Source organism: Macrobrachium rosenbergii, chromosome 32 (assembly GCF_040412425.1).
Source record: "Macrobrachium rosenbergii isolate ZJJX-2024 chromosome 32, ASM4041242v1, whole genome shotgun sequence".
Taxonomy (NCBI): Eukaryota; Metazoa; Arthropoda; class Malacostraca; order Decapoda; family Palaemonidae; genus Macrobrachium; species Macrobrachium rosenbergii.
Window position 1 is genome coordinate 40764 of NC_089772.1, and position 13747 is coordinate 54510.

Consider the following 13747-nt stretch of genomic DNA (forward strand, 5'->3'; position numbering starts at 1 on the left):
AACTCCGGAGAAAATAAAGTAAATACTAGACTCTGCGCCAAATCTCTAACTCTAACTGTAGCATTGATCTAAGTTTATATAAAACATATCTCATGGTTTTTCAAGGGAGATTTTTCTAGAGATTTTTCATGACAAAGTCCTCTCTGCCTCCTTTAATTGGTCTTGGCTTTGGCTGGCACAGAGTTGGGCTGGCTTGCCCACTCTTAGTGGCTAGGTTAAAGTTTTTGAATGGACCACAAAATGCCTCGATAACTATGGGGCTGAAAGACCCACTGAAGCCTCACCGAAGTCTCCAGGAGCTTATCACATAACCTTATTGCTGGAGCCACTCATCCCCTTCCGGAACACCTTCGGGGAATCTCGGAGCCGAATAGGAGTTCTCACCCAAGTCTCCAGGAGCTTATCGTATAACCTTATTGCTGGAGCCACTCATCCCCTTCCGGAACACCTTCGGGGAATCTCGGAGCCGAGTAGGAGTTCGCACCAAGACAACAGCTTTTTTGAAAACAAAGCTTTGAGGCAAACCTCTAACTCAGGTACGATTCAGAATGAATGCCCAAGTTTTAAACTTTGTGATGATGATGATTTTGATGGCCCAGATCTCATTTGGTAGATCTGTGGATTGTTGTTTTGTATCTGGAGTCCTCTCAGCCTGGAATGATGTCAGTATCTTCGTAAAAAACTGGTTCCCAGGAATCTTTTCCTGGAATGTTGCCAACTTTGTTGCGAGAAACTGGTTCCCAGGATTGTTGGGAGGACTATTAGGAACCTTATATTTAAAACACAGGGACCTGGAGGTTATCTGTGTGACGGTTGCTGACGAGATTACCCGGACTGCTGAGGAGCTGCAGATGTTGCAGCGCAAGAATGACGTCCTAACATGGAAAGTGGAGGCTGTGACCAAGAAGAACAAAGTCCTCCAAGAACAGCACAAGACGAAAGATGATGCGGTCGCTCAGCTCAAAGAAGACTTCCTCCAAATGAAGAAAGATTATCTCAACGAAAGGGACCGAGGAACGACCCTGGAAACCGCAGTGCTGAATCTAAGCAGAGTAGCAGGCCACCTGGAATCTCGCTGTGCTGATGTCCGACAAGAACTGCAAGCCTGCGCTCGGGAGAAAGAAGAAGCCCTGGCACAGGTGCAACGCCAGAAGGAATACCTGATGGACACTGCGGCCGAGGTGACTTGCATCTACAAGACGAACGACCTGAGGAAGCGACAAAACGCCCTGCAGAGAACGCTAATAAATAAACTAGAAGAAAAGTTTGAGAACCTGCTGGGCAACTATTCCGAGGCGCAGAAGAAGAACGAAGCCTTAGCGACGGAATGTCGGCACCTGAGGACCGTCAACGACAAGGACAAGGAAGTAGTGTTGCGTCAGCAAGAAGAAATCGATCACCTGACCGGCGTCGTCAGGGAAAGAGACTGGCAGTTATGGAACGAAAGAGCCTACGTTCAAGAGCTGGAGAGGAGACTGCAGAGTCTGGAAAACGAACGCACCCATCTCCACAGGCTCTTGGAGGACGACAACGCTAAACACGCCGATGGAATCAGCCGGCTCAGAGACGAACACCTCCGCATCGAGAGCGAGCTCCTCAACGAAAAGGAGAGGCGAAACGCATTAGCAGCTGAACTGACGGACCTACTCCAGCAGAAGTTAGACAATTTGGAAAATTATTTAGCCAAGGAAAAGTTAACCAGCCCGGAGGCTCCGGCGAAGACTTATGGACAGCCAGGTGACCACACTGAAATGCAGTTACCACACAGCGAGAAACTGAGGCAGGTGGAAAAGGAACTCAGGAGAGGAACTGAGGAGCTGGAGAAAAGGATTGGAAACCCAGGTAGAAACAGAGGGCAGAAGACGAACAAAAAAGGAGGCCACAGTACCAGAGAAACGACGGAAAATGGAAGGAGCAACGGCTGAAAAATTGGATGTGACGCCTCCGAAGGGCGGACCAGTCGACACAGACATGGATAAAACAGTGGCCCAGACCTTGAGACGTGTCCAGAAGATGAAGCGTCGACTGGAGCGGGAAGCAGCCTCCTCCAGCAGTCGCGAAACTGTGGACATGAAAAACGTGAAAGAAGAAGAAGGAGAAAATCAAGACTACAATAAACAAGAGCCGGAATGTAAAAGTGACGATGTGGCTGACAACGAAAAATCCGAAGACGCAGAAGGATTCCGGGATGGAAATAGCCCAAGGGACAAGATCAAAAGGCCGAAAAGAAGAATCAGGAGGAGGAGGAGGAGAAGAAGAGTCCCAGAAATGAACCCGGAAACAAACGAAGAGAGGGGAAGACTCTCTTCGAGGCAAAAAGCGTCTCAGTGAGCTGAGTCACAGACTGGCTCGACGACTGTTGGGGCCAGGCGCGCATCTTCAGCAGCTTGAGAGGGACCCCACGATTCCCCCACACCTTCTAAACTTCCCCCATCCCCCGGACAAACCCCCCCCCCACCCCCACGAAGGTGTTCATGGTGGTTCCTCTCATGTTGCTTTGGGTGTGCGTTCAGCCCCACAGCCGTCAGGCCATTCTGGGACCAAGCTCATGTTTGCGCCATTTTGTCAGTCAGAATGATTTGATTCTCTTTCCTGCTGTAAAAAAAAAAAAAAAAAAAAAATTTTAACCTAGCCACTGAGACTGGGCATAAGCCAGCCCAACTCGGTGCCGGTCCCAAGCCCGGATAAATAGGGAGGGTTAGAATGGTCTGTAAAATACCTGTTAAATGCTAAAGTTAGAGTTACTGTAGTATTAGGCCTAGAGTCTACATTGCCATGAACCTAGCATTTACAATTCCATGGAATTTATCCAATAAATTCCAAAGAATAGATAGTAAATGCTAGGTCTGTCACACTGTAGACCCTAGGCCTAACACTACAGTATTTTTTTTTTTTTACTTTTCTTTATTATTTATTTTTTTAATTTTTTATTTTCAAATTTTATTTATTATTTTAATTTTATTTGTTTTATTTAATTTCATCTATACTATTTATGTTTACTTATTTTTATTTATTTATGTATATTTATTTTTATATTTCCCTTTATTTTTGATTATTTAATATTATTTATTTTTATTTATTTATTTTTATATTATTTTTATTTTTTATTTTTCTGAGTTTTATTAGTTTCATTTATTTTATTTATTTTTATTTATTTTATATTATTTTTATTTATTTTTACTTATATGTTTTCATTTATTTTATTTTTGTATAAATGTAGCATTTATAAGGAAATTTCTTCATGTTAAACATTACAAACATCTCTCTCTGGTTGTGGGTGGAAGGCTGTTGAAGGCTTGTGGGCAGAAGATTGTGGGTAAAGGTTGTGGGTAGATAGCTGTGGGCAGAGGATTGTGGGTTGGGGTTGTGGGTTGTGAGTGTAAGGAAGAGTGTGTGGTGAAAGTTGTATATGGGGGCTTGTGGATAGATGGCATGTTATTGGTTGTTGGTAGAGGGTTGTGGTTGTTAGGTTGTAGATGGAGTGTTGTATATGGTGCCACTGGGGCATCCCCACCGCTTAATGGGATCTCAGACCTTGCTGTGTCGTTGGCAGTTCTACTAATTCTTCAATTGCGGTGGATTCTAGGTACATATTTTTTCCTTTGTAATCCCCATCTGTCATTTATATGAGCTTTCTTTGTAAACTTATCTTTTATATATATTCTTCAGTCTGCTAAGTAAAGGACGACAGTCGAAAGGCCTCGCAGCACTCCAGTGTTTCTTTTCCTTTATTTATTTTTGATTTTATCTTTATTTATTTTTTTATCACTTTCCATATTTTTCGTGATTCAGTTATATGTATATATGTGTATGTATATAATACTGTACTTATATATATATATATATATATATATACATATATATATATATATATATATATATATATATATATATATATATATATATATATATATATATATATATATATATATATATATGTATGTATGTATGTATGTATGTATGTATAACTGAATCACTAAAACATGGAACGTGATGAATATATATAAATAAAGATAAAATCCACAAGGGAAAGAGAAACACTGGAGTGCTGCAAGGCCTTTCGACTGTCGTCCTTTACTTAGCAGACTGAAGAAGAAATATAAAAGTAAGTTTACAAAGGAAGCTCATATAAATGACAGATGGGGATTACAAAGGAAAAAATATGTACCTGGAATCCAACACAATTGAAGAATTAGTAGAACTGCCAAAACACGGTTAAATATTTAAGAGGTATTACAGAGGATCAGGATCAACCGTTCAGAAGCAGGACAATTAAAATATTATACAAGGAGGTGACTGACCACCAAAAATGTTATAAAAATACAATTCAATAATTCTTTTTTTTTTTTAGTAAACAATAAAATTTTTTCAAGATAAACATTTTTACAAATAAAAACTATATAAAAATTACGAATACATAGAAAATATATATAAGGTAAATAATTTGTAAATAAGTCAGTGATTTTATCTTTTAGGTCATTCTTGAACAGTTTTCTAATACAGGGGTCCAAATAATTTTATGACGTTTATTGACAGATTCCCAGAAGATGGAATAAAGGTAATGTTACGAAACGTCGGAATAAACAGAAGACAAATGTAGAAATTGGCCTGTTTCCTTAATCAGCCTGTGATTTGATGTATATATATATATATATATATATATATATATATATATATATATATATATATATATATATATTCTTCTTCTTCTTCTTCTTCTTCTTCTAATATTCCATGAATTCGGAAACAATCTCGCCGCATTGATAACTTCATACAACTTTCCAGTCAAGTCCTGGATTGACATTTTCCAGTTGCATAAGATGCACTCGATGATTTTATTGAATTGATGATCATTTTACTGAATTGATTACTACTCATCTGTCACTTAATATAATTGTAAGTTGATGGGGTGGTCGTGATTGATGATGGATGGTTATTTGTAAGTGATTGTTAATCCTCAGTGATTGTTGTTATATATATATATATATATATATATATATATATATATATATATATATATATATATATATATATATACCTTAAGTACAGTGGTGCACAGGTTCCAACTTCTTTTATGACTTGTGTGGTCTGATGGACAGCTGTCTCGTCTTTCAATTGAAAGACCTGGGTTCGATCCTGATGCGAGTCAGAAATTTATTTCTAATATTATATATATATATATATATATATATATATATATATATATATATATATATATATATATATATATATATATATATTTATATATATATATATATATATATATATATATATATATATATATATATATATATATATATATATATATATATATATATAAATATGTATGCAACGCCAGAGAGGTGGAGCAATAAATAAAGTGAAACTGTCACATTACATTACGTATGTAGCCTACATAAACGACCTTACTATTTTAAAAGAAAATTTTTATTTTCTTGTAAATATATATTTTTAAAATGATAAGTCATATAATGATTTTATTAAGAAAAGTTAGCATTATATGAGTTTTTTTTTAATGTCCAAACCACATTCATTTTACATAACTCTCTTATAAGAGGTTTTTCGTCATCTTTACAATTTTTTTTTTAAATATTCAACCCACAAGCATATTTTATATTTCCTTTTTATTTTTACATAATTATTTTTGAATAATATCTCCGTTATATTTTCTTTCGGAGGTAAGATAATATATTCTTTCTATATATTGTATAACATAGTTTTATTGCTTTTGTGTTTGTATCACCAACTTTTATTCCTTTTATTTTGTATCAAGTAATTTTATTGCCTGAGGGAATTTTTTCAGAATCATTATGGAACAGATAAACTTCGTAGAAAGTCTAATTGTTTTATATAAACTTGTCCCCTGGCTATAAATTATCTAAAAAAAAAATTAGGTAAAAAAAAAAATGTCTGAATTCAATTTGTGAAAAGTTAGCCTTTGAAAAATCTTGTGCCGTGATGATTTTTTTGCAGGAGGTAAAGTGACATTTCATTATGAAAGACGGGTCAAATAAGGTCACTGTTTCATAAACGTGATTATAACTTTTCACAAGGGGTTGTCAATTATTGTAATATGAACCCTTTTTGTAAAGGGATAATTAAGCATAATTTAATTATTTGTCACAATTGTTCTAAAGAATTATCTTTTTTTTTTTAGTTTTCTGTAAAAGAAAACTTTTGAGATGGATTTTTTTGTCCGCCCTCAGATCTTAAAAACTACTGAGGCTAGAGGGCTGCAAATTGATATGTTGATCATCCACCCTCCAGTCATCAAACATACCAAATTGCAGCCCTCTAGCCTCAGTAGTTTTTTTTTTTTTTGATTAAGGTTAAATTTGGCTATAATCGTGCTTCTAGCAACGATATAGGACAGGCCACCACCCGGCAGTAGCTGAAAGCTTCATGGGCCACGGCTCATATAGCATTGTACAGAAAACTCGATTGCGCCGAAGAAACTTCGGCGCAATTTTTACTTGATTTCTCTTTAGTTCCCTGTAACTCATTAACTAAGTTTGACGTTTAGTGTGTGTGTGTGTGTTTCTTGTGTGTAACACTCTAGCATAATTTAGCATAATTCTGGAAACTTTTTACCTATTAATTTAATTTACTGTTTTCTTATAAAAAAATGTTACCACATACATTCTTAAGCTTTATATACTTTAGGACTAATGTTAGACTTCTCTCTCTCTCTCTCTCTCTCTCTCTCTCTCTCTCTCTCTCTCTCTCTCTCTCTCTCTCTCTCTCTCTCTCTGTATATAATATATATATATATATATATATATATATATATATATATATATATATATATATATATATATATATATATATATATATATATTCTTTACAGTTAATATAATCACTCAATGATAAATACAACATAAATGAATATAACCTATACAAAACTCTACACCAGAATCATAAACCAATCTTTTCTAAAACCAGAAAAAAAACTATCCAGTACAAATGAAAATCTAACTTCAACACGTGACCCCTACATTAGATTTCCTTGTATAAGCGACCGCGTCCAACAAGGCTTATCAACAAGACCCGAGAGATGTTTTAAACAATGTACATTCTCTGAACAGATCCGGTTCCATTGTTTCTGGGTCGAATCTATTATAAAAGAAAGAGTCGAGAGCTCCGTCCATATCACAGATGTCGATCTGATTGACTAACTGTTACGTATTGGTTAGTTATGTGTGTGCTGTTATATCCCACAGTTCCTGTATGACCTGGAGGTCGCCCTTGTGAAATTTAGTGGGATTGATCTTTCACAAGTTTCTGTTTATTCCCGGCTATCTTTCACGTACCCATCACGTAATTTTAGGTTACATACCAGTTATCACGGGTTTCTTTCCTAATTCCTTATTCTCTAGAATGATTTCAGTTTTAGCTGAAATCATCTGTTCAGTGATTCTGTCATAACCTATTTTTGCTGTCATATATTTCTTTATTATTATTATTATTATTATTATTATTATTATTATTATTATTATTATTATTATTATTATTATTATTATTTTATTATTATTATTATTATTCCACTTTCCAGTATATTTATCAGTTTTTCTAATTGTTACAATTATCTTTGATTGAAACAAATATGTGAAATTATTGTGAGAGTAGATATATGATAAACACTCATATAAGGAGAGTGTGTATGTATATATGTATGTATGTGTGAAAGACAAAGATACACACACACACACACACACACACACACACACACACACACACACATTATATATATATATATATATATATATATATATATATATATGAGATCATTATTTTTCTCAGGCACTGAAAAGGTAATGAAATAGATATTTTATGTTAATTTTCTTGAATAATGAGATTCCAAATGAAATTGCTAATTATAATTAATAGTTGGATTAGTTAAAATATATTTAGTCCTTAAGACATCCACGAAGAGTTAGAAAATTTAAGTATTATTAGTAGTAAAAAAATATTATATAAAATTGGTCAATAAATTATTGAAACAATATTCTTTGGTGAGATCTTTTCTGAAATGCAGACTGACTCTTCTTAAACACTGAATCATAATTGCTTAATGCATAAATATTTCTGTTAGATATCTCTGATAAATTACAAAATCAATTTCTACGTGCAATCAGCTACTTAAAAAATAAGTTTCTTTGCACTTACAAAACTAAATGTCTTCATTAAATTACGAAATCAATTTCTATGTGCTATCATTTACTTAAAATGAGCAAAATTTCTTTACACTTACAAAACTAAATTTCATGATTAAATTACAAAATCAATTTCTAGGTGCAATAATCTACTTAAAAAGAGCCAAATTTCTTTGCACTTACAAAACCAAATGATACACTTTCCTTTATAAGATAATTATTTATATATCCATTCGTGCTACAAGCAAATAAATCCTACCTCCCCTCACAACACTAAGTGAGAATACTTTTAGGGGGCGGTGGTGGTGGGTCCCAATTCCGGCGTAGGATATCCCCGAAGGAAAAGGACTTTGATGGCTCTATTCCCAAGAGAGGGGTCCTATTCTAGCCTAGGGATTTCATGAATTAAAAATAAAAAGAAGAAATATGTTGGCTTAACTGGGTGCGTCGTAATTTTCAGATTTCTGCGACACAAATGATACCTTTTTGTGACCCTTTACCTAATCATTTGGCTACGCTTACCTGGTTGCTCAGGTAAGTGGTTTAGGCAGGAACCCTTAATTAGTACTTTGTAGGCTATATTCGTTTATTATTTGCAAGTTTAGTCATTATGCAACACTGAAAAAAACAAAACAATACCAGTAGTCTAATTCTAGGATATTATTTTAATCTGACTGTTCATTTCCACAATCAGTATCAGTGAAATATTGCTATAAGACCTCTGATTGGTCAGTTGATCTCAGTCTTTAACATTTGGTGAGTTTCTGCCAATCACGACTAGTTTTGATGATGTCAGCTAAAAAAGAAAAATAAATTTTGTACGTTTATTTCCAAAGGCTACTAATATCAGCAAGAACTTTGAACAAACTCGATGAAGTTATGTTACCTAAATAGGTATAACTATGTATTTATAAGTTGTTACAGAATTCAAAATATATTAGGAATTACAGGCAGAGGTTAGGAAAGTATTATGGTGAATTTAAATCTGTCTGTCTGTCTTTAGAGCTGCTATATTTCAGCTAATACACTTCAGCTAAAAAAAAATTTAGCTTTAAAAGTCCAGCTACAAAACTTCAGTCGAAAACATCAACAAATAGACTTCAGCTAATAGAAAATAAATCTAAAAAAAAAATCAGCAGCAAAAAAAAAAAAAAAAAGAGGTTATCCCCAAAACTTCAGCTAGAATATCTTCAGTCAAAAAACATCAACTAAAAATAACTTTAGCTAAAAAAAATAGCTACAAACTTCAGGTAGGAGAACTTCAGCTCAAATTACTTCCCAAAATCCACTCGACCACCCAGCCATCTCATTGCGCAGGCCATGATAAAGAGTACAGGCCGCCTTCCCCAGCCTTCTCGTAAAAGAGAAGGTCATAATGAACCATTATGACTGAGGAAAGGTCATTAGTCTTTATGCCCCCCTTATGATAACAGGGGCCTTATGACCCTATCAAGGTCAGTATAAAGTTCGCATTTAGGACTCACTGAATAATGGGAGGAAGATGCTACCTCTTTTGGAGGGTAGGAAGGTTTTGGGGGAGCTTTTGGTAATTGTTTTGTTTTGGGGTGGAGTTTTTTTTTGCAGGGGAGTTTTTGATGGGGTTGAATTTGGTATTGTGTTTTTCGAGGATTTATTTGGAAAATTTTTTGATGGTGGGCTTTTTTGATAATTGTTTTTTTCGTTTTTTTGGGGAATTTTTTTTTTTAGAATATTTGGTAATTAGGTTTAGTTTAGTTTATAGTTCGTTTTAGTTTATTTTTGATAGTGAGTTTTAACGTATTATATATATATATATATATATATATATATATATATATATATATATATATATATATATATATATATATATATATATGTATTTGTAAAAATACAGAGAGAGAGAGAGAGAGAGAGAGAGAGAGAGAGAGAGAGAGAGAGAGAGAGAGAGAGAGAGAGAGAGAGAGAGAGACTATAAAGGTATCCTGTTGTGTATATATCAATGTCTGTGTATGCATAAAGTTGCACAAAGAGAGTCTTTCTCCTTTTTTATTTATTTTCTTTATTTTCTTTATTGTTGTGTTTTCGTGACTTATATGAATATTTATTGTCTTATTTCTTTCAATAAATTCGTTATTTTTTTCTCAGTCGTATTGATATCGTAATTCTTTTGTTTTTTATTGATTTTTCTCCATTTATTTTTGTCTTTATTTATTTTCTTCTAATCTTATTCTCTCTTCTCTTAATTTCCTTTTTCATTCTTCAGTATATTCTTTTACCTGTTTCATTCTCGGGTATTCTTGCTATTCAACAATAATAATAATAATAATAATAATAATAATAATAATAATAATAATAATAATAATAATAATAATACCTTTATTCCACAAATTTACAGTGGGTATTCTTACAACGTGCATTGGTTAAAATATACATAAAATGTTTGTTTAAAATTTTAGCCTCATACTGATGAAAGTAATATATACATAGAATTATATATGTTATCTATTAACAATATTTTACATAAAACAAAACATCTGATCCAAAACACAATGCCAACAATGGCTCATCCAACAACGTCAAGAAAATAGCCTTTCAATTTTCTTTTAAAAGAATTTATTGTTTCGCTTTCTTTTACATCTGAAGGAAGTGTATTCACAAAACAGGCCCCCCCTCACTGATAAGGCTCGCTCAGCTAATTTAGTCCTAGTACGTTTAACCACCAAGTTATCTGTTTGCCTTGTTATTCTTACAGTGTTTTCTCCTACTGTCTCTATCTCTATAACTCTGTATTAGAGTTTTATGTCCTCCTCCCCATAACACAGCACAATATGAAAATAAGCTCAGCACCAGCGATTCAACGACCATTTTTCTTGAGTCAAAGTCAAAAGATTCCTTGTGTCTGTTCAAAAACACTAAAATGCTATTTGCTTTCTTACATATAGATTCTATATGGCCATTAAATGTCAGATTGCTATCTATATATAAACCTAGATTTTTACACACTTACTCACATTCAGAAGAGATGTACCAGCTCTGATAACCAGATTCGATGGTATTCTATCTATATTGGCGAGCCTACAAATATAAACTGAGTCTTATTTGTGTTTATTTTCAAACCGTTTTGGCAGAAGTAGGAATTGACTCGATCCATCGTTCCTTCCATATTTCTTACGAGAGTGTCTAGGTTTTCATATTTATTGGAAAGAATGAATTGTGCATCATCAGCAAATTGAACAAGTTCACAATCATGCGCAATACTTTGCAAGTCATTGATAAAATATTAAATAAAATCGGACCTAAGACCGATCCTTTGAGGCACTCCATAATTAACGTTTTTCTTAGTTGAAATATAAGAATCCATTTTCACAGACTGAAAGCGATTGGATAAGTAGTCTTCAAACCAAAATTTATCAATGCGAAGTAACGCCATCTTATTCAGGAGAATTGGATGAGATACGCTATCGAAAGCTTTCGACAAATCACAAAGAGCCAACAAAGAAATCTCGCCTTTATCTACATTTTTATATAAGACTTCCGTAACCTTTGTTAACGCAGTCTGAGTTGACATTCGGCTCCTAAATCCATGCTGTGTATCTGACAGAAGGTGATTAACAGATAGGTATTCACACAGCTGGTCACTGACTACTCTTTCTAAAACCTTAGACAAAACTGGTAGAAGCGAAATGGGACGATATTGTCCAGGGTCTTCACTATCGCCTCCCTTGAATGCAGGGCAAACAAGAGCATATTTCCAGTCACAAGGAAAAAATGCCAGTCACGATTGATGTATTAATAATAACGGTTATGTAAAATGCTAAAGCAGGAGGGAATCTTTTAAGAATTTACTATTCATTTCGTCTATTCCACAACTATTCTTTTTTTAGATTTTTACGATTATTATTACAGTTTCCACACTGACAGGTTGGGGTCGAAAATACGTCAATGATTGTTTCGCAGTTGGGAGAGGGGCAACATCGGAGTTACCAATGGCTGAATTTGTCTCTGTATTTCTTCAAAAACGATTTTACCGACGTTGGCAAAAATTCATTAAATTTCTCTGCTGATTCAACAGGATCGCCAACATTGACAAACCTTGAACCTTTACCTTTACTAGGTATAATCTCATTTATGACTTTCCAAGTCTTACCTTTATTCCTTTTACATTCGTAGAATTTTTGTTATTGATATTTATTCTAGCTGACCGAATTAAGGATGCTACCTTTTTCTTTGACTTCTTATACTCATCAAAATGATCGACTCTATTCGAATGATTAAAAATTGTCTTGAATCGATCTCTTTTTTCCATTTCAGTTTTAATTTCCTCAGTAATCCATGGAGCTGGTGGTCTGGTAATTTCCCGGGTAACAATAGGAGCGCAAGAGTCTAGACATGACTTAAAATGTACTTGATAATATATTAACTTGTTTATTAACGTCGTCTGTATTTAAGATACTACTAAGCACTGGGATTGCATCAATCAATTTATTACAAAAAGCCATAGGGGTATAATTCTTCAAGCTTCGAAATGTTTTGACCTCACGTTTCCGTTTTGGTTTATTAACATCAATTTCAGCTGCTATCATTTCATGATCAGAGAGAGGACAAGAGGCTACTTCTATCTTTTTTATTACATCCTTTTTATTTGTAACTAGAACGTCTATGAGGGATCTTGAATAAGGGGTGATACGGGTAGGCTTATCAATGACCTGAGCACAATTTAATAAATTTACAATATTGCTTAATTTTGACCGATTTTTCAGCTGATCATCGTTCACGTCACCCAATAAAAAGAAATTCTTGTTTTCCGTTAACATTGCCTGCAATTTATCATGTATGTAATCAAATGTATTTACTGGAGCATTTGGGTGACGGTAAAGCGACCCCACAATTATGGTTGGTAATTTGCGCAATTGTATTTTCACCCAGGCATCTTCGATTCCTTCACAGGACGGGATTATATTTCTCATTTGAACACATCTCAGGTCATTTCTAACATAGATGCAGACACCTCCACCTCGTCCACCATCGGATCTAAACAAATTATAGCCTTCAATTCCCACATATTGATCAAGAATATTCGGTTCTAACCAAGTTTCTTTATCCTTTATTTTTTTTTATTTATTAAAATGTTGCTGTGTATTATTCTATACTATTCTTACTACTCATTTATTCTCCAATTCCCTCATATTCTTATTCTCGAGTTTATTCTACTCCCACGTTTTATTATCTGATATTCTTGCTATTCCTTCATTCTCCTCTTCCCTTCCTTCCACTTACTATTCTTGAATTTGTTCTTTATCTCTGCTATTTTCTATTATTATTATTATTATCCATTATCCTCCAATTCTACCCTCATTCTTATTCTCTAACTTATTCTATTCCCACGCTTTATTATCTGATATTCCTGCCATTCCTTCATTCTCTTCTTCTCTTCCTTCTACTTCTTCTCCAGGTACTTGTAAATTCTTAGGCTTAATAACTTGATAATCTGATTACCGAAGGCTCCCTTGTGGCTTTGTCATGGCAAAGAATATTTGCCCATTTTTTTATGCATAATATCTACTTTGGAAATAATGATGATTATTAAAGTTAATTAATTTTTGGGGGGGGGCAGA